This window comes from Gossypium arboreum, chromosome 12 (genome assembly GCF_025698485.1).
Source record: "Gossypium arboreum isolate Shixiya-1 chromosome 12, ASM2569848v2, whole genome shotgun sequence".
In the NCBI taxonomy this organism is placed as follows: Eukaryota; Viridiplantae; Streptophyta; class Magnoliopsida; order Malvales; family Malvaceae; genus Gossypium; species Gossypium arboreum.
Window position 1 is genome coordinate 33,214,524 of NC_069081.1, and position 23,313 is coordinate 33,237,836.

Below are 23,313 nucleotides of genomic sequence, written 5' to 3' on the forward strand. Positions count from 1 at the left end.
AATTTAGAGTAGAGATTTAGGCTACAACTAAATTCCCAAATAACTCATTGAATCTTGTCCACAAGCAATTATTCCAAACACTCACCAATACGCTTTTGCAAAAAAGCCAAAAGCTCAAACTAGCTTTTCCTTGCTTTTATCTCTATTCGTAGAAGGTCTTATCGATTTCGATGCTTCAACAAAGTAAATCACACAACAACACAATCGACATTCAGCCAAAGACTCACATCAAACAATCCAAAAACACAAGCCTAAGCTAGGTTCTCTTTTGACTGAAACCTTCGACATGGAAAACTTAAAATTTGAATATCTCAGTCTATACTTAATATTTTCATCTAAAATGGATTCTGTTCATCTAATTATTCACCTATAATAGATTCTAAACCTTTAAACTATGCAAAACTACCCAATCCATTATATCAAAAATTTTGACATGTTTATGACAATTTTCATGAAAATTCATTAAATCTTTAAAAATCCTTAATGAAACTTTAAAGTAAGATTAGAAACCTTCTAATCATGTTAAATAGGTTGAAAAACATTTTGAAATCACATTTTTACCCAAAATCCTAAATTCACCATTAACAACCCGATTTTTGGCTTTTATTTATCACATGTGATTTAATAACTAAAAACTCAGTTTTAAAGACCAGATAACATTGAAAACTAATAAGAAAATGGTTCATTACCTTAGTAGACAAAAATCCAAGCATTTGATCAAAAACTCAAAAATCCCAAAAAGTTAAATAATAGAGAAATCTATGGTGTTTGGGTGTTCTTCTTGGAATTTTATGGAGGTTTAAGGCTAGGATGTTGAAAGGAATCAAAACATTAGAATTTGGAAATAAAAAATCAAATGGGAAAGCAATGGAATATAAGAGATGGAACGAGAATGAGGGAGAAGAAAAACTAACGTGAAAATAAAACTAGGTAGGGGAAGATATAGGGTGAATTTTAAAATCTAGTCTAATTGCCTCTTAAAAACTCTAAGTTTTGACTCTAGTCCTAGTTTAAAAAATCTAGTCCTATTTTCAAATTTTAAAATCTAGTCCTATTTTCAAAATTAAAGTTATTTAAAACTCATTTTCAAAAATTTATTTAATTTTCTAAAAACCATATTCGAAAACATTACCGATATACCATGTCACAAAATTCTGAACACTCTAAGGCTAAAATTCCTAAATTGTCCTTCAAACTCTCATGCCCCATTTTGGGGTGTTACAATAAAGATGATAAAAGAGAAGATTGAGGAGTATTAAAAAATTAATTAAGAAATAGGTTTTAGTATATTGATTTAAAGTATGGACTAAATCGTAAATATGTGAATTTTTTGTTTAAGTGTATATATTCAAAAATTCAGGGATCGAAGTATAAAAATTGAGAAATTTGAAGAACCAAAAGTGAAAATAACCAAATTTAATATGATATGGAATTGCCATGCATGGACCACATTGAATAAATCACGAATTGTGAGGGACTAAATCACAATTTTACCAAATTAAGTGATGATTTAAGGATGAAATTTTGAAAGATCATAAAGGGCAAAATGGTTAATTAGCAAGAGGGAAATTTTATAATGTAATGATGATGTCAATGATATTTTGGTGATATTTTTAATTAATTAATTAGTTAAATTTTGTTTTATTAGTATATTACTTAGATATTTATTATTATTTTATTTAGAAAATAGTAGTAGAAAAAGAAAGGAAGGATGAAGAAAAATGGATCATCCTTCCAACGTGAGTGAGAGGGTGAAGGAAGGAAGTTTTATTTTCTTTACAGTTTAGTACTTTGCCATGAAAACTCGCCTTTTTACCAAAAAAATTTTGAAAATTTCCTTAGACATTAAAGAGAAAAGATGAAGTACAGATTCTAGAGAATATGTTCATCGATTTAGAAGTAAGAAACTAGTAGATGAAAGTGGTGAAGATGAAGAAGGAATGAAAATGAAGAAGAAAGGAAGAAATTCTTGACGAAGTAGGTAAGTTTCATCTAACCCTACTTGTATTTCAATAGATGAGTTAAATATGTTGTGAGTGAGATGTATGAAACATGTGTTTTATCTAAATACTAGAAATAGAAAGTATTTGATGAAGAATAGAGACTTAAAACACTCAATTTGTAAGAGAGAATGTGAGTTGTATTGCGAAAAGTACTAAGATTAAGAAATGAATATGTAATCTCCACATAAAATTAAGTGATAAAATTGTATAGTAATCAAAATTATGGTAATTATGTATGATTGAATGAAAGATAGTGTAAAGAATAATGGGAAAGAAAATATTTTCATTAAAATAGTTTGGATGAAGTTGTGACTTAACTTTGAAAATTCACCAAAAATCATATAAATTTAGTTTATGAAATTAAAGCTTATTGAGTCTATTTTTTATGGAATAAACATTGAAAGAAATGAAAGTTTAAATTTTGAGATATATTAGTATTTTTTTGTGTGAAACAAGGTTGGAGTGGATTCGGGTTTCCTTGTTCTGACTTTGGAAAATCATAGAAAAATTGTACAAAAATTATTAGGCGCTGATATTTATATTTTTAAATTAATATTGAGTATATTTTCAATAGAAACAAACAGAAACATCATAAGAACCTCGTACTAAGAGATAATTAATTTTCAGTAAAGAAAGGTCGAAGCTGCCAAACAAATTTAAGGAAAATTTGAAGAATTTACTGTACTAATTGGCTAAACTAGAAATTATGAAATTTTTATGATAAAAATATATTTGAGTCTAGTTTCAAAAACTCAAGCAGATCTTTAATTAAAATTTTTAGCTCAAGATGTAAATGCTTTAGTGACTATGACACAAGTGGACAAATTTGATATGAACACATAAATAAACAATGGAATTATAATTAATGTTACATATAAGTATGTCATACTAAAAGCTAAATATTCTAATATATATATATATAAAGGATTACGAATGAGAGGGGGAGGAGGAGGAAAAAATAATAGATGAATTTCAAATGTCACGAAAAGGTTACAAGTGATGGAATGATTAATACATGTGAGAATGTTAAAACGAATTGATAAAATAATAAGTAAATAGTTGTTAATTGATGTGATTTTGGAATCTCGGCTAAAAGTTTATGATGAATTAAATTAATTGACAAAAATTAGAAATAAATAAGAACTATACATAAAGTGGGTAAACTACTTTAGAAAGTGCAAGTCCTCCAATGGACTTATTTGTAAAACTTTAAAAAATTGTATTAATTTATAATCTTTGTTATCTTTGATTGAATATCATGCTTTAATGAGCCCATATATCTCATAATGGTTATTTCATAAATTTAATTATTTCTAAAATGAGTAAAATGGTATTCGATAATAAAAAATAGGATAAATCAATCTGAAATTTCTATAGTTGCTTCGGTAACGAATGTGTCATCCTCGTACCTTGACCCAACAACTGGGTCGGGTATGGTGGTGTGACAAAATACATGTATAACCCTAATGACATGCCATACGTATCCTAATCTTTAACTAACTTCACTCAAAAAATATTTTAGTATAGATTTCAATATCAAATCCTGTACATATTTCATTTATATCATTTACAAGGCATATAACCAATCAATAATCATATTAACACCTTGTATCATCTTCATACAACCAATATTTACACAAATTTCCAGTACAAAACATTTGTGTCCAATTCCCTAATTCTACTCAATTCTAACATGTATATATATTAATTTAAGTATAATTCAAACATAATTAAAATAGAGTGGTAAGTTCCATATGAACTTACATGGTCAAAACAATAAACAAACTGAATCTTTAGGGACTAATTGATAATTTTGGCTTTTCCTCGATTATCTTTGATTTGATCCAATTCTTGATCTATACAATTATTCCATCCAAGTTATCAATACCAAACATTTTTACATTATGTCATGACATGAACGAACCAATATAATTTCATTTTCCAAATACCCCTAAAGTTTTAAAAACTATATCTTTGAATTTTCAGCCTCGATTTAAAAACTGACTTCAATTACGTTCATTATGGACCCTATATATTTATACCAAAATTTCACAAAATTTTACATTTTATTCACTTTAGTCCTCATAAAAAAGTAACCATTAAATTTTACAATCTAGTCCTTTTTCATAATTTAAGCTTAAAATCTATCAATTAAGCACCTATTTCTTCAAGAAATCAACAAGGGTAACCTTTAAAAACTTTAACAGTTTTACAAATTAGTAGATGAGTCAGCTAAATCAAGCTTCCATGACCTCAAAAACATAAAAAAATTACAAGAAAAAGACTTGAAATTACCTTAAAATTGTAGATCGAAATTTTAAAGCTTTGAAACTCTTCTTCCTTTTGTTTTTCTTAGTTTTGGATGGTAGGAACGTAAGGATAATGACAATCTTCCACTAAAGCTTGATACTTATACATGTATTAAGCTTTAATTAACTTAATTAAACCTTACTGAATTAATTAATTAAACCAAAATTTTAAGCTTAATTAAGCCTAAGTGGATTGTGTCATCATCAACTAAATCCTATTTAAAAATGGTTTAATTGCAATTTTAAACCTTTGGCTAATTCCATTTTAAATCCCTAAGTCTTTGTCGAATTTAAAACCTATAGCGATTAGACTTTTACAATTTAATCCCTATACCTAAATTAATAATGAATTTAATAAAATTACCGAAATAAAATTTAATAAAATTTTTATACCAACTAAGTGTATTCTAATTTAATATTTACAAATCTAGTTTACGAAAATGGGGTTCCAAAACCGCTGTTTTTAGCACCATTGAAAAATTGGGCTGTTACACCCTGTCACTAGTAAGTTATCCACATATAGAGAGACAACCAAAAAGTCATTGTTGTCATTAGTTTTGGCATACAATGTATCCTCAGTAAGACTCTTCTTGAGTTCCAAACTTAGCAAATGATCAGCAATTCTAGAATACCAAGCTCCTCGAGCTTGTTTCAATACATACAAAGCCTTCTTCAGAAGAAAAACTTTGTCTTCTTTCCCTTTAGTGACAGAACCTTCAGGTTGTTCAATGTGGATCTCTTCCTGAAGATGACCATTCAAAATATCTAATTTAAAATCAAGTTGAAATATTTTTCAACTTTCCTGTGTTATTCGAACCAATAATACTATTGAGAGTAGCCATTATAAACTAATTTGGCTTTGAATTTTTTAATTAAGACATCAGGATTCAACTTGGTTCTGTAAATCCATTTGACTCCAAAAATGTTCTTGTTGCTAGGTTTATCTACTAACATCCAAGTTTGATTCTTTTCAATCATAAGAATCTCCTTTTTCATGGCATCTCTCTATCTTGAAAATTTGAAGGCTTCTTTAAAGTTAACAGGCTCAAGTATAGCACCATTTGACCTTTGATAAATGTTAGTATGTTGTTTGGTTCCTTTTACTAAATCATGATTAGTGATTTCATCATTAAGAATGAAATCTTCTTATTGAAAGGTCAAATCTTTTGCACTCTACTTGACATGTTCTTCATTTGTTTTCAAATTCCACGTTCGATGTTCATTGAAATTTAAATTTCTACTTACAATCACCATGCCTCTAAGTGGATTTTAAGTTCTATAGCTTACCACTTCTCCCTTTCTTCGTCCTCATGAAGGAATAGAAAAAGAGAGAGACATGAAAATCAACACTCAGGAATTAAAATACAATATAAAAATTGCAACTTTACTACAAGTGTGACAGGTCAAAGTTAATATTTGTAGTGTATGATGTTGACTTATCGTCAAATGTAGTAGTCAATTCAGGTCAATTTCACACTTAAGGAGCTTGGTTTCTAATATATTTAAGATTTTATATTTTGTTTTTAGTGACTAGGCTTTAAGATTAGAAGTTAATAAAATAAGTGTTTTTTAAAACATTCTTTAGGTGTTGTGACCAAATAGGTTGACATGAGCCTTAGGTTATGCTAATATGTTTAACTAAGTGTGTAGGATGAAGATATAAAGGCCCAATTGATGTGAAAGCAAGGGAAAAGTGATGCACAAGCTTCCCGAGCCGTCAAAGCACCAAACAAGCAACTGGGGATAGAAATCGGGTATTGTGTCAAGCCATAGCTTGATGTGGTGCGACACATGTCAATGTCCTGCCCAAGTAATCCGAGGTTATTTTTGTTCATGCTATCATACTTATACAAAGACCTAGGATGTGTGAAGATGTAATTTGGGCTGCCAACACCTTTATAAATAAGACATTAGGAGTTGAATGTAATCAAGGCGTCCTGACACCTTCAAAAACTCTCGTAGTTTAGAATTAGTTTTAGATTATTTCCTTTTCGACTTTTAGATACTTTCTTGTTTTTCTTCTTGAATCAATTTTGATTCAAGGACTTGTTTTCTTAATTAATGTATTCAATTTATATTCCTCTTTGCTCTTGTTTCATTTCGTTATTCCAATCAAGAGATTTGCTACTCCGTCCCCCATTCTATACTCAATCAACAATTATTCAAATCTCTTTTTTTCTTGAAATCAATCATGTTTCTTACATGGTTTATTTAATTGAAGTGGAGATTATGAATAACATGAATAGCTAAATCTCTTTGGGGAGACTAACAAATGGATGGGGATGTGATTAACTAAGGATTTGAGATTTCTCGAGATAGAATTGGTTGGTATAAATTATGTCTTCTTAAACTATTAGTCTTAAGAACCCTACTAAGTTATTATAGGGTAGATAAAATCGAAAGATGAAGTCAAACTGAGTAAATTGTAATTTGTCCTGGTTGAGAAAGTGATGTTGGATGATAAGCGAATATCAACCAATTGACTAAGTTAATTAGAGTCGGAAGGTAATAATTGTTTGAAGCGATGACTAATCTACTCTCGAACCCCCATCTGAAGTTTTTTACAAACCTTGAAGCAAGTTAACCTTACTGATAGGTTTATCGATTTATTTCATTTGTTTTTCTTTATTTCTTTCTTTATATTTTGTTAGTTATTTATTTTTAATCTTTTAATCTATTTTATGATCCATCGTAATATAGGGATTAACTATTACTACTTAGACTTAGAATTGTAAAAATTATTTTCATTATTTTTCCATCCGCTTATTGGGTACAATACTCGAAATACTTCTGGTATTTCGTTGTACAACAATATGACAATTTTACTCGTGCACTTGCAGACGCTGCCATTCTCAATTCTTATATTTTTTTTGGTGTTATATTTATTCTATAAATGATAACATGTTTATAGGAGGTTAAGTTGTTGGCTAGCTGTTCTCGGAGGTTTCGGCAATAAATTTTGAAAATAAATTTTTGCAATCAATAAGATAAGTAGGAACATTAGGACCTATAGATAGGATTTTTAAAATTTTTTTTATTAATTTTATTTTCTTTTAGGTCATTTATGACCCAAAGCTCCAACACTTCGATTGAACCTTACCTAGATCCGGAGCAACTACCCAGAACCTTACCTAGATTCGGTAATAAAATTTCCTTGAGAAAATCCATTGTTTGAATAGCCATGTGAACCATAAGGAAATAATTGGGAAGAAATCCCAATGGCTCAACAGACGTTGCATGATTACATATTACCTACTTTAGACGTCGTACGAGGAAGCGTTGAATGATTGACAATTAATGCCAATAAACTTTAGATAAAGAGGACCACAATCCAGATGATTCAAAATACATTGTTGTTTAAGGGAAATGTGGTTGAATAACTAAACCAACATTTCAAGTGATTTCTTCAACTATGCGACACCTTCAAATATAATGGAGTATCCGATGACGTTATATGGCTTCAGTTGTTCCATTTTTCATTATGTGATAATACGACTGACTGGTTAGACTCATTAGGATTAGGTTCTATTACCATATGGAACAATCTAACGGAAAATTTTCTTCATAAGAAAATTTTCCCAATTATTCGAATCATTCAGCTCCAGTGAAAGATCAAAAAATGTACACAACTCAAAGTGAATCTCTGTACGAGGCATGGGAGAGTTTTAAGACAATGTTAAAGAAGTACCCACATCATAGACTGGAAGCATGACTCCAGGTACAAATATTTTATAATGGCATTGATAAACACATCAGATCTAGCCTTGGTGGAGCATCCAACGGATCTCTCGTGTTTTATACGTATGAATAAGCTTATAAAATCATAGAAGACGTGGCTATGAATTCGTACATGTGGCCTAGAGAGAGATTCATGTACCAATCCAAGTCACCAGTGGTAAAATCCATAAAGGAAGAGAGTGGTGATGCTCGATTCCAACAAATTCTTTAAAAGCTTAACCGTTTGGAGACACCCATCAAGTCGTCGAGAGTAGAGCCACATTTAGAAAAACAACTGGAAGAGACAAGCTATATTGGCAATAGGGGTTGAGACCCATACTCAACACATGAAATCTTACCTGGAGGGATCATTCAAACTTTAAATAGAGGAGTAACCAAGGAGGAGCAATTCAAGCACAAACTCAACAAAACCCTTCTTATCAACCTTTACCACTACAACAACATACTGTAAGTAATGATCATTCTGTATGTGGTAAAAAAATCGACCAACTAATGGGAGAGATGCAAACCATGAAAATGGACATTCAACAAGTCTAAACTACATGTGGACGACTCGAATCTCGAATGGACAGCCTCTGTGACCAAATGAGTCAACTCATGACAATGTTTCAAAAACAATATGGTCAAAATCTCCCCAATAATAGGAAAAAAAACCTTCAGAGAGATGGAAAAGAGCAAGCAATGGTGATCGCATTGTGATTAGGCAGGTCACTAAAGCTGCCAATCATGCCCATCTATGAAGAGAGGGAGGTTCCCAAAAAGGGCTATGAATCCAAGGAAGTTGTAACACCCCTCACCCGTATTCAACACCAGAATAGGGTTACGGAGCATCACCTGAATTACAACACATTTAAACATACATTTCACATATAAATAAACCTATTCATATACAATTCATTCACAACCAATCATTTTGTACCTAATACAAGCCTACGAGGCCCTAAACATGCATTGGGAGTGGTTCGGGACTAAACTGATAACTTTGGAATAGGAAATTTTTCTCAAAACAGGGGACACATGCCCATGTTGCCTGGCCATGCCTCTCACACAGCCACAGACACACCCATGTCATAGGCCGTGTGGACATTCGAAATGGGAGCACATGGCTGTCTCCCAGCCCGTGTCTGACCCGTGTAACTCTCTGACTTGGGTCACTCAGCCAACACACATGCCCGTGTGGCTAGCCCATGTTCCCTAAAATTAGCCATATATGCCTGTGTGCCCAGCTGTGTGCTAGGTCGTGCCAAAACTGTAAGGTATACTAACTTATACCACACGGCCAAGTCACACGCCCGTGTGTGAAGCCGTGTGGAGCATATTGACTTGATTTTAATTTCAACACCAGGGGACACATGGCCTTGTACATGACCATGTATGACACATGGCTGAGACACACACACACATGGCTGAGACACAGACCTGTCTCTGCCCGTGTGGACAAAAATAGGCTATTTACCAAACCATTTTGCCATTTTATCTTATGCACACTTACAACAACCCAATTGGTGCCAAAACATAGCATATATAAGCATTTAAACCAGCCAATTCAAATCTAAATCACGCACACTCTATACTTCCATTTTACCTATACACAAATCACCAAAACATGCCATACTATTTGTACCAAACTTTTCTTCCTCAAATCATCAATATGACCATTATCAACTATGCATCATTTGATCTATTTTCTCAAGCATGTTAATACATCAAAACTTGGCTGTTAGATATCCATTATGCTAACTATCCACAAGCATCACATTTCCAACTTTCAAAATATCACACAAGCCACATACACATAAATACATGATTCAAACATACCAAAATAACCCAAAATAAGCCATCACTTGTGGTTATATATACAAACCAAAATATAAACATTTACAAGCTAATTCAAATGGCTAAATTCATTACTAGCACATGGCCAAAATGACCAAATTCCCTATACATGCCATATATTTAAAACATAAGCTCAAAAGTACCAAATTGTTAGCTGGATAGTGTGACGATGTCTCCGACGATCCCCAAGTCCGAGCTAACTTTGAATTCACTATAAAACATGGGAAAATAAACAAAGTAATCTTTATAGCTTAGTAAGCTCGTATGAAATGGACTTAATATAACTATAAACACATAATTCATCAATTGAATATAAACACATATAATTCATATTAACTAACAAAACTTTCAAATACTCTGATTGCGTGATTCGTAACAAGTAATAAATATTTATAATGAAGATCAGACCTAGACTAACTATTATCACGACGAAAAGGCAAGCGCACCTATTGAATAATAGTATAGTACGGCAAGACCGGGATATCGTACCCAAGGGAACCAAAAGTACTAGTAATAACTATCTTTTTATTATCTAGCCTAAGAATAAAAGGGGTTTGTTTTAATTAACTAATTATTTAAACTAAGAACGCATAGAGAAAAGAATTAGGGAATTGCTTTTGGAAAATCGATTGACTTGAGACAATACCTAAGGAAAAATCCACCTAGACTTTACTTGTTATTCTGGCTCCAAATCGGACGATTTATTCATTCAACTTGTTCTATAGAGATCCCTAAGTTATGTTCTTATCCCTATTCAAGACTATAATGTCTAATCCCTAGATTGAATAACCAAGACTTTTCTTTAATTAACACTCTAGGGTTGCATTAACTCGATCTATGGATCCCTTTATTAGGTTTCACCCTAATCTGGCAAAATCTTGTCACCCTATTTCTAAGTGCGTAATCAACTCCGTTTAATTATGGCAAATGTACTCTTAGCTAGGGTCTATTCCTCCTCTGAATAAGAGCGTGTCTTGAATTAGTATCCTGGGATATCAAAACAAGAATTAAGAACACATAATTAAGAACAAGTTAAATATTTATCATACGATTCAGAAAATAATAACAAGATTCGTCTTAGGTTTCATTCCCCTTAGGTATTTAGGGGATTTAGTTCATAACTAAATAAGAAAACATCTCAGAAGAATAAAGAATACAAAACATAAAAAAAACCCAAACCTCCTGAAGGGAAATTGAGGAGAGATCTTCAGTCTTGATGATGAATCCGGCTTCTGCTATGGATCAATCGGCTTCCTTAGGGTAATTCCTTACCCCTCTTCTCTGTCTCCCCTTTTCTCCTCCTCTAGTGCATATTTATAGGCTTTGGAATGCCTAAAAACCCTCAAAATTGGCCTTTTCCAAATTGGACTCAACTTGGGCTCAGTGGGGACACGCCTGTGTTCGATTACTTCAAGCCGTGTTCGAGCCTGCCAAATTGACACGGCCATGTGGTCTGCCCGTGTGAGGAGGTCCAGGCCGTGTTGATTTCATACTTTGGCCCATTTTCTCTATTTTTGGCCCGTTTCTCGTTCCTTTCGCTCTCCTATGCTCTCTTAAGTACAAAATATGAAATTAAAGCATTAGGAGCATCAAATTCACTAATTCTAATGAGAAATCATCCATAAAATGCATTAAACATAAGGTAAAAATATGTATAATTTACGGTTTATCAACTACCCCCACACTTAAGCATTTGCTTATCCTCAAGCAAAATCCTCAACTCATAATCAAAATAAATTCTTCTCAACTTATAATTCTTATCGATACTATCTCAAAATAATCCGTAGTTAATCATACATTGAGAGTTCAACTAAGAGAACATAAAAGTTTCAAACATTCCAAGTTGAGTATTTAATCATGCAAACATAGGTGTCTCTTCGCATCTAAGTAATTACCTTTGATTCAGAATATCAAAGAGTTTCACATCCTCACTAAAGATTCACTCAAATCACTCGAGGTGTTTAAGGACAATAAATGAAGCACTCATTAGTCAATGATGAAAATTCATTACCATAGGCTTGCATAAAAATCAAATCTCCACCACTATAATTTAAGATGATACATCAATCAAAAGGTCTTTAGAGGGTTGTAGTGTGGCTTGTTTAGGAGGTGTGGTCACAAGCTGAAAGAAAGGGTTAGAATCAAGATTGAATTGAAAAATTGCCTAACTAGAAAAAGAGTTAACCTTCACTTGCGTACAACAGAGCTTCTTCTCAAAATATGGAATTACTAATATGTATTCATATATATATATATATATATATATATATTTAAGAACAAGTTAGATAAAGAAGAAAAACATAGCTAAGCAACTTTTCCAACTCAGATCTTGACAAAAATAGGGATCAAATTAATATGGGGGATTTCAACAATAATGGGTTAATGGTTAATATTAAGGATAATACAAGGAATGGCTTGTTAGGCTCAAGGGGGTTTACTAGAGGTTAATCATGGAGGTAGGGTTTTCATGGCATGAGTGGGTTAATCCTAAGTGCCTTAATCATTTTAACATATCAAATCAAACGGTGTGGTCTCGACATAATAAAAGTTCAATACTGACGCAATCAAAGCAATAATAAAAGTGAGCATGAAAGGATGAATAGATGCTCAAAAGGCTCAAAAACCTCACAAAAATTATGGCTTTTTGATGTTTAGACTCGTGAATTCTAATTCAAAGTAATATCTAGACTTGGGGAAACAACCTATAATTTTAATTTCTTAAAAATCAACTTATCATGCTTGATTCTCTAATGTCTGAAAGTTTAAATAATCAGTGCAGAAATCCCTATGTTTTAATTCAAGATATATCAATCAAAATCATAAGTCAATTAAAATTTATCCTAATTATGATATGGGAACTTTTTCAAGAGAACAAGGCAATCATTAATAAACATCTCCCCACACTTAAGATGTACATTGCCCTCAATATACAAAGATAGATTTTAGAGAATAAAAATAAGATAAGGAGAGAAGTGACACTTCCTATATGATGAATTCATCAAACTAGAGTTTTGGAGAGTGATCGGTTCAAGAATGGAGGAGTATACTCCGGTGGTCGTAGAGGTTCATTAGTCCATAAATCTTGCGCCACAAGAATATTATATCTAGTGGTGGCTATGGTCGTGGTCAAGCAAGACATGGCAGTCGTGGGGAACCTTTTCCGGTGGCAGTTTTAGTTCCTATGTGATGATGAGCTTAAAAGCTCTATATAATTGTGATAAAATCAAGAACTTTTTAGAGGATATTAGGGAGAATAATTACTCAAAAAGAAATAACCGAAATTAATAATAAAAATAAAAAATTAAAATTAAAATCTAATAAAGATAAAAAGTAGTTTCAATAAAAATTTAAAACATAAAATAATAAATAAGTATTTTTAAACATCTTCATCGCTAGATGGTTCGCGAGGTGGGGTTGGTGATGAGATGTGGAGGTGCTGACAAATCTGGTGTAGAGTAGCATCAATGTTGTCAAATCGTTGAAAACACTGCTGCTCGAATCGGGTGAGGCACTCAGAGATGTCAGCATATGAAGCCGCCGCATGAACTGGATAAGAGGGTGGTGGTGACTAAGTCGGTAGGTCCTCGTGCTGTGGGGGGACATCATCAGGAATGTCCTCGTAGGCCTCCTCCTCGGTAGATTGGGAGAGACGATATTGGGGGGTAGGTTCCTCGACGCCTCTTGATCATCCTCATGCTAAGCTTACTCGAGATGCCTTGTGGAGACATCTGACCGATAAGGGTGAGGAATGATTCTTGGGCCGCGATGTTGAGGAGCCCGAAGTGTTACGCCAGCCGAGTCACGTAGGGGCCAATGGAGATGACCCCCTTCCGATGCCTCTCCGTCTGGTGCTGAATCGCGAGGGCTATGAAATAGGCAAGGTCGATGACGTGCCCTTGCGACATGCACCATAGGAATTAGACGTCGTGGGTGTTGACAACGCCAGTGCTCACTCACCTCCCTGTAATCGTGTGAGCTAAAATAGCATGTAAGTACCTCAGGGATGGTGGGAGAACTGATGCCTTAGAGCGGCTAGGATTGTACGAGGCCGTGCTAGGGGCCAAAGTGTGCCAGCACTTTGAGGGAGAGAAATGTATATGGCGACTAAGAGCATGTAGTTCATTCTCCTCCCTAAACTCCTCCGTATATAGGCCTAGTGCAGCACCAAATTCTAGGATGCTTAGCTGGCGGATTAATCTGCCTAGGCGAAACTGGACCGTTTCGGGATCATCGTACCTTGTCATTACGGTCTGGAGATGGAACGTTGAGCAGAGTTTATCGTGAGCTCAAGGTATGTCGGCTCGATAATCCCGAAGAACAGCTCCCACGGGTCAGTGGTTAAGAGAGCCTGAATCGCATCAGCCAGCTGGACTTGTTCTACGGTAGCCCAGTCTATGTAGCGGCCCACTGCTAAGGGTCAGACCTGAAGTATTTGGAAGAGCTCTTCTTATGGCCCACGTGGAAACTGTAGAAAAGGGTGACGAATTTTCACGATTGGACCCGCGCAGGATGACGCTCCTTTCCTCTTCTTCGAGGCTGGTACTGCGGTTTTCTTTCCTCTTGAAGATGACATTGAAGGCCTGTGATATAAATGAAGGGGAAGTAAACTATTTCAGCCAAAACTACTAATATGAATCAAACTCAACAACAATAATCGTGAGAATGAGAATAGAAATGTAATGGGTATAAGGTTTTCCTCATCTCAATTTAACATAAATTGTATGGTAACTAACCTAGGAATGCAATTTAAATGATAGACATTAGCAGATTATAGCATGAAAATAAGCATAGTAATGTCATGGATATGAGGTGTGTCAAACAACTAGATTTAATTTGAAATGTATAATAAAGAACCTATAAATGCAAACTAAAAAATAAGGAACAAAAATGAAGACTAGTTCAAAAGTAATGGTGATTATCGTAATAATAAGCATTAATAATGAGTAAAATAGAAGTGAAAGGAGTAAACAAAAGCTAAGGGAGAGGGATTGAACTTTAAAAACGAAATTGACGGCGGTGCACGAGAGTGGCAGAGGGCCGTGTGGAGTTGTAACGACTAGGGTTAGGGTTTTTGAATGGAAAAGACAATGAATAATGCAGCCTATTTATAGATCGTGGGACACACGGCCATGGGACACACCCGTGTGCCCCAATTTCAGCCTGTGTGTTTCGCGTTTTTCCTATTTTGGCACGTCTGAAATTTGACACATGCCCATGTGCATTGGACGTGTTGGTTCCCACGGTCGTGTCGCACGACCGTGTCTAGATTCATAATCTTTACCCACGCCTGTGTGTTCTACCCTACGCTCGTGGACATTTGACAGGTTCGACCACGGGTGTTCAACACAGACGTGTCAGACGCCCATGCTGTTTTAACAGGTTAGTCCATGGTTCCTCCACATGGGCGTGTCGCACGCCTGTGTTGTTTTGGCAGGCTCAACCACGGCTATGCCGCACGGCTGTGGCATTTTATCATAGCCCGTGTTGGGGAAATCTTTTGCCCTATTTTCACACGGCCTTGAGCACGCCAGTGTGATTGGCCGAGTCTCTATGGAAACACCTGTATTTAAAATTTCTATTAGTAGGTTAGGACTTAAATATCAGAATTTAAAGAAAATAATAATGTTAGTGCTCGGGTTGCCTTCTGAGAATCGCTTATTTATATTCTAAGCTCGACTTACCACTTCGTTGATTTATCATGGTGGTTTGAGGAGTTCATACTCCTCATTCCTGTTGTGAATTTTAAAATAAGGTTTTAATCGGGTGTTGTTTACCTTAAAAGTGCCGAACTTGGGATGACTCACCTCAACCGTACCGAATGGGAAAATACTGAGTACCGTAAGAGGGATTTCCTCATTTGGTGTGGTAGTGAGAATGTGAGGATCAACAACATCTAGTAAGACTGTATCGCCAACCTTAAATTGATTAGGAGAGGTATCGGGCTTATTTTTTGCGCAGTTTCGGTTTATCATATGTTCTAGGTTTGTTTTCTCACCATTCATCTAGCTTCTCTATCTGTAGTTTTCATTTTTCATGGACGTCTTTGTTCTCTACTTGATAATAGTGCACTGCCTCCGTTGTCTTGGTCCGAGGAGGTTCCTGCAAGAACGATTGAATATTAGTTTTATCATCAACAAGTTTTATAGTGTTATCTTGAGTCTTAGAAGTTTTGACTGAATGGCGTGCTTGGAGTGTTACTTCGTCGTCTCCTGCACGAAGTGTTAGCTCTCCTGTGCCTACATTAATAATGGTTCTAGCAGTTGCTAAAAATGGTCGTCCTAAAATTAAAGGTACCTCATTATCCTCATCCATATCTAAGACGACAAAGTCTACTGGTAAATAAATTTATCAATCTTAACAAGAACGTCTTCAATAATACCCTTAGGAAATGTAACTGTTTTGTCAGCCAATTGTATGCTCATCCTAGTCTGTTTGGGTTTACCGAGACCTAGTCGTTTAAACATTTTATACGGCATAACATTTATACTTGCCCCTAGATCAACTAAAGCATTATTCACAGATAAACTACCAATTAAGCAAGGAATTGTAAAACTCCCTGGATCTTTCAATTTGTTAGGTAGCTTATTCTTCAGAATAGCTGAGCAGACTGCATTGAGCTCCATATGCGATGTAGCGTCTAAATTCCCTTTTTTTCTCAGAAGTTCCCTTAAGAATTTTGCTGAGTTGGGCATCTACGAAAGAACTTCAATAAAGGGTAAGTTAATATGTAATTTCTTTAAGAGTTTGACAAACTTACCGAATTGTTCTTTTGTTCTGTCTTTCATCATCGCTTTAGGATATGGCACACGAGGTTCATGATTCGTACTTACCTGTTTAGGATCATCACTGTTTACCTCTTCTCGACCTTTGTTCATCGCGTTGTCTTGCTGTAATTCTGGCTTAGGTGCAACGAATCCTTCCTTATTTTGAGTGCTAATTGCATTGAGGTGTTCCCTCAGATTAGGTTCAATATTACTTGGTAGGCTACCTTGTGGTTGTTCAGAGATTAATTTGGATAGCTGGCCTATCTGAGTTTCGAGTCCTTGAATCGATGCTTGTTGATTCTTAAGTGTTGTCTCAGTATTTTGAAAATGGGTTTCTGACACCGAGATGAATTTAGAAAGCATCTCTTCAAGGTTTGGTTTCTTCTCTTGTTGATAAGGTGGTTGTTGAAAACCTTGAGGATTTTGTGGCTTTTGATTCCCTTAACCACCCCAGGAGAAATTTGGGTGGTTCCTCCAACCTGCATTATAAGTATTACTGTATGGGTTATTTTGAGATCTAAAGTTATTGTTACCCATATAGTTGACTTGTTCCTCTTCGGTTGTAGGATTGAAGGATTGGTATTTTGTATGCACACCTCCTCCGCTTGAGTCACACCTCATTACTGGATATACCTGCGTAGAACCAAGAAAACTATCAATCTTTTTATTGAGAAGTTCTACCTGATTTGACAACATAGTAACTGAGTCGACGTTATAAACGCCGGCTGTTTTCGTTGGCTTTGTCCTTATAACTTTCCATTGATAGTTATTCAGTGACATCTCCTTTATAAATTCAAATGCATCTTCTGGTGTTTTATTGTTGATGGTTCCGCCAACAGCTGCGTCATTCATTTGTCTTGTCGAGGGATTCACACCATTGTAGAAAGTTTAAACTTGCAGCCAAAACGGTAACCTGTAATAGCCCAAAATTGGGTCTAGTTGGAACAGAGGTTTCGGGACTGAAAAATACGAGATAGAAATAATTATTTTATGATTATTTTGAGGTCTATGATATGATTGCATGATTGGGTGAAAATTTCGTGAATAAATTCTATGCATAAAGTGTTCAATTTGAAGTTAGGGACTAAATTGAATAAGTTGCAAAACTTGCATTCTAGAAGTGTCTAGTATGAAATTGCTTTGAAATATTAATTAGGAGGTCTTAAATAGAAATTTGACCAATTTCTAAGTGATGGACAAAAATTGGACATGGATGGAATTTTTGAAAGTTTAGTAAGGAAGGGCATTTTGGTCATTTGGTAATTAAAAGAAATAAAAAGGGAAAATAAAGCCAAAATTGACTCATCTTTTTCATGGAGGCCGAAGTTAGCATGGGGGAAGCCATGGCTAGGGTTTTCAAGCTTTCCAAGCTCAATAGTAAGTCCGTTCTAACCCCGTTTTTCAAGTTCTTTACGTTTTTGGAATCCCGGTAATTTGATTAAGCTTATTCTAGCAATAATTTAAGTTAGGGTTCATATTTGGAAAAATACCCATAGTTGAAATGTGTTTATTTTGATGTTTTATGGTAGAATATGAGGTTTTAAATTATGTTAGACAACTTGTGCTACTCGGTTTTGAGTGGAAACGAGTAAAAGGGCTTAATCGGTAAAAATACCTAATAGTCATAAGTATATGTTAGAGTGGGAATTTGATGTTGCCATAGAAGGTAAAAGTGATCAGCATGTCATAAAACATAATAATAAGGGATGAAGTTTAATTCCCGAGCCTAGGGGAAAAAGTGTAAATATGCAAAAGTTTAGGGGCAAAATTGTAATTTTGTAAAAGTTTGAGTTAAGGAATATTTTGAATATTAAATTAATTAAATAAGTAAAATATGATGTTTTAGATCTCGGAAAACGAGATTTGAACCTAGAATGAGAGAAAAATCGAAAATTGGGAAACTTGGTAAAATGGTCGTTTTAGTATCGAGGTAAGTTCATATGTATAATAAGCATTAATTTATGCATGTTTCAATGTAAAATTGATATCTTTATTATAATTTCTGAGGTGTTGAAAGTATGTAAGTTGGTATGATAATAATACAGCAATAATATTGTAATTTATATTTGAAAGTTAAATTTAGTGAATTAATTGAATTATGTTAAATTAAATGATTATGGTGCCAAATTTATGAATTGATTTAAAAATATGTCTATGGTACATGAATTGCATTGAATTATCATACATAAATGTGATTTCTATGATTATGGATATTATGGGAAATTGTAAGTTCATATGATTTTTAATAAGGCAATGTGTAATTTAATGTTATTGCCTTGATATTAAATAAGATGTAAGTTTAGTTTGATGTGAGCATTTATTAGTAAATTGTGAAATCGTACTTACAAGAATGCTATATACATTAAGGATGTGGAATGGAGAGGAGGAGGAGGAGGAAAATAAATATATGTGGAATACATGGAAACTATGGTATATGAACAATTGATATAATGAAATAAATGATATGTGTTTATAAGAAAACAGAAAGAGAATGATATGTATCATGACATGTATACATATATATATAACTAGTCTCAATGTAATGCTTGTTGGGTATGGAGTTGAATTGAAATGTTTCAGGCAAACATGTTATTTTGCGCATCTGAATTGTGGTATTTTATAAAGATATGATCTAGTTTTAAATATGAATGCTTGATGATTGTGAAGATATTTGGTAAGATGATAATCTTGGTATAAATGTATAAGTGGTACTATATTAAACAAGGTAAAATGAGTATGAGAGACACATGTATGTCAAATGCTATGTTTGTGATTTAATTGAGAATATTTAATCATTAAATGAATACCATGTTATATGCTTTTGATTTTGTATAAGTGTGTAAGAGATTAAGGTTGACCAAAGCTTGGAAAATAGCCTAGGTATATTCCACAGTGTAAACACGACCATGTGTCTCAAAGTGTATGGAACACGACTTTGGGACACGGGCGTGTGGAGCCTTAAAGCATGAAATTTCCAAGATTTTCGTAAGTTCTCGGTTTAGTCCCAAACCCTTTCTAAAGTATGTTTTAGGCTTCGTAGACTCAAATAAGGGACTATGTGTAAGTGAATGAACGTTTTGAAATATGAATGAAATTTTATGGCCCGTATTTTAGTTTAATGTTTGTATGTGTCCGGTAATGCCTCGTACCTTATCCCGGCCTCGGGTACGGGTAAAGGGTGTTACATAACCCATGGTGAGGGAACCTTCTCAATAAGTCCTTGTATCTCTCCCATGCATCGTAAAGTGTTTCTAAATCCATCTGCACAAAAGAAGAGATATCATTACGCAATTTAGCCGTTTTAGCCGGTGGAAAATATTTTAGTAAAAGTTTCTCGGTCATTTGTTCCCAAGTAGTGATAGACCCTCGTGGTAATGAGTTCAACCACTATTTAGCTTTGTTTCTCAGTGAAAATGGAATTAAACAAAGACGAATGGCATCATCAAAAATGTCATTGATTTTGAATGTATCGCAAAATTCAAGAAAATTCGTCAAGTGCGTGTTGGGATCCTCATCCTGCAAACCATCAAACTGAACAAACTGCTGTATCATCTGAATTGTATTAGGTTTTAGTTCGAAATTATTTACAACAATAGCAGGTCTAACTATACTAGACTCAGTTCCTGTTAAATAAGGTTTAGCATAGTCATACATAGTACGTGGAGTAGGATTTGGATTAGCTGCAATTGCAGGAGGCAGCTGATTGACTGGATTTTTGACCATCTCTTCGGTTGGGGTTTGAGTATCTTCTTCTCGCTCGTTCTCCGTGTATCGTAAACTACGCCTTATTTCTCTTTGATTTCTACGAACTGTGCGATCGATTTCTTAGTCAAAAAGTAGTGGTCCTGATGGGTTTATTCTAGTCATAAACTATAAAAACCTGCCAATAGAAAGAAAAAGTAAATTAATAAATAATAAAATAAAATAAAATTGCAAGAAAAATAAATGGCTAAAGTAATAAAAATTTAGTGTTCCTAATATTTCAGTTCCCCGGCAGCGGCGCCAAAAACTTGATCGCGTGATTTGTAACAAGTAATAAATATTTATGATGAAGATTAGACCTAGACTAACTATTATCATGACGAAAATGCAAGCCCACCTATCGAATAATAGTATAGTAACGGCAAGACCGGGATATCCTACCCAAGGGAACCTAAAGTACTAGTAATAACGATCTTTTTATTATCTAGCCTAAGAATAAAAGGGGTTTGTTTTAATTAACTAATTATTTAAACTAAGAACTCACAGAGAAAGGAATTGGGGAATTGCTTTTGGAAAATCGATTGACTTGAGACAATACCTAAGGAAAAATTCACCTAGACATTACTTGTTATTCTGGCTCTGAATCGGACGATTTATTCATTCAACTTGTTCCGTAGAGATCCCTAAGTTATATAATTATCCCTATTCAAGACTAATAACATCTAATCCCTACATTGAATAACTGAGAATTTTCTCTAAATAACACTCTAGGGTTGCATTAACTCGATCTATGGATCCCCTTATTAGGTTTCACACTAATTCAGCAAAATCTTGTCACCCTATTTCTAGGCGCGCAATCAACTCCGCTTAATTATGGTAAATGTACTCTTAGACAGGGTCTATTCCTCCTCTGAATAAGAGCGTGTCTTGAATTAGTATCCTGGGATATCAAAACAAGAATTAAGAACACATAGTTAAGAACAAGTTAAATATTTATCATACGATTCAGAAAATAACAACAAGATTCGTCTTAGGTTTCATTCCCCTTAGGTATTTAGGGGATTTAGTTCATAACTAAATAAGAAAACATCTCAAAAGAATAAAGAATACAGAACATAAAGAAAACCCAAAAATCTTGAAGGGAAATTGAGGAGAGATCTTCAGTCTTGATGATGAGTCCAACTTCTGAGATGGATCAATCGGCTTCCTTAGGGTAATTCCTTACCCCTCTTCTCTGTCTCCCTTTTTCTCCTCTTCTAGTGCGTATTTATAGGCTTTGGAATGCTTAAAAACCCTCAAAATTGGCCTTTTTCGAATTGGACTCAACTTGGGCTTGGCAGGGACACACCCGTGTTTGATTACTTCAGGCCGTGTTTGAGCCTGCCAAATTGACACGGCCGTGTGGTCTGCCCGTGTGAGGAGGTCTAGGCCATGTTGATTTCGTACTTTGGCCCATTTTCTCCGTTTTTGGCCTGTTTCTCGTTCCTTTCACTCTCCTATGCTCTCCTAAGTACAAAATATGAAATTAAAGCATTAGGAGCATCGAATTCACTAATTCTAATGAGAAATCATCCATAAAATGTGTTAAACATGGGGTAAAAATATGTATAATTTATGGTTTATCATACTCATTCACAAAACTTTATGTATTCTTCACTATTTCTTCGATTTAAAGCTTATATGATTTATGTACATACCTGTACCATCTCGTATCAATCTCGTACTCAACCACATCATTCTTTTACCCGTTGAACCATTCAGAATAAATTTTGGATACTCGAAAGTCTCACACCCTAAGTGCGAAACTCATGTCCCGAAGCCAAATCAATGTAACTCCCTAATGACATGTCACTAGTATTCTAATATATTCCTAAGGTTCAACCGGGATTTAATATGCCGAATCATCGTCAAATTACTATCAAACATATTTATAGTCTCGAATTTTCAGTTTATGCAATATCAAAACATATGAAATACATTTATAATGAAACTTATTACATACAAACTTACCTCGGATGTAAAAACAACTAAACTAATCGATTAGTCGAGAACTTTATTTTTCCCCTAATCTAGATCCGAGTTTCACTTTTATTAATCTATATGTAATCAAAATTAACTTATTTAATCATCTCTCTATTCAATTTAGTCCAAAATTCACTTTAAGGTATTTTTACACATTTGCCCCTAATGTTTCACAACTTTTACAATTTAGTCCTTATTCCATAAAAACACAAATTCATGCAATATAACCGCAACCCATGCTAGAAAAATTAGAATTAGTTCCCTAGCAGCCTATATTTTCCATTTATTTCACATTTTAACCACAGTTTCTACATTTCACAATTTAATCCCTAATTTGCATTTTCACTAAAATCACTTAACAAAACTCGTATAATTCACAACCAGCATTCATAATCTATCATCAAACATCAAAAAACACATGTATTCATCAATGGAAACATTCAAAATCTTTAACATTTTTGCAAAATAGTCCCCTGGCTAGCTAGACCTAGCTACAACGATCTTAAAAACGTAGAAATCATTAAAAACGGGACAAAAACCATACCTATTTTAGCAAAAATGCTTTGGAAAAATTTTAAGCTTCTCCCATGGCTATTTAGGTTGTGTTTTTTGGTTGTAAAAGATGAATGAAACAAAAATATTAATTTGTTTACTTTAATTTACCTTTAATAAAAAATTTACACATTTAACCTTAATTAAAAACCATCAAAATTCATGATAATATGCCCATATATGTCCACTCAAGTTTCAAATGGCCAAATTACAACATAAGGACCTCTAAATTAAGATTCCATAGCTATTAGATACCTTTAGCTAATGGAACCCCACTTTTACACTTTACGCGATTTGGTCCTTTCTTTTTATCAAATTAAGCACTCAAATGATAAAATTTCTTAACGAAAATTTCACACAATCATATTTTCATGCTGTATACATTAA

The 23,313-nt window shown here is 34.0% G+C and overlaps 1 non-coding gene across 1 annotated transcript; it reads left to right on the forward strand.

Moving 5' to 3' along the window:
• The first annotated feature begins 19,837 nt into the window (after positions 1 to 19,837).
• On the forward strand, positions 19,838 to 19,944 carry LOC128286167 (small nucleolar RNA R71). The gene has a single exon (XR_008276712.1). It is a non-coding gene; the product is annotated as a small nucleolar RNA R71 (small nucleolar RNA).
• The last annotated feature ends 3,369 nt before the right edge of the window (positions 19,945 to 23,313 follow it).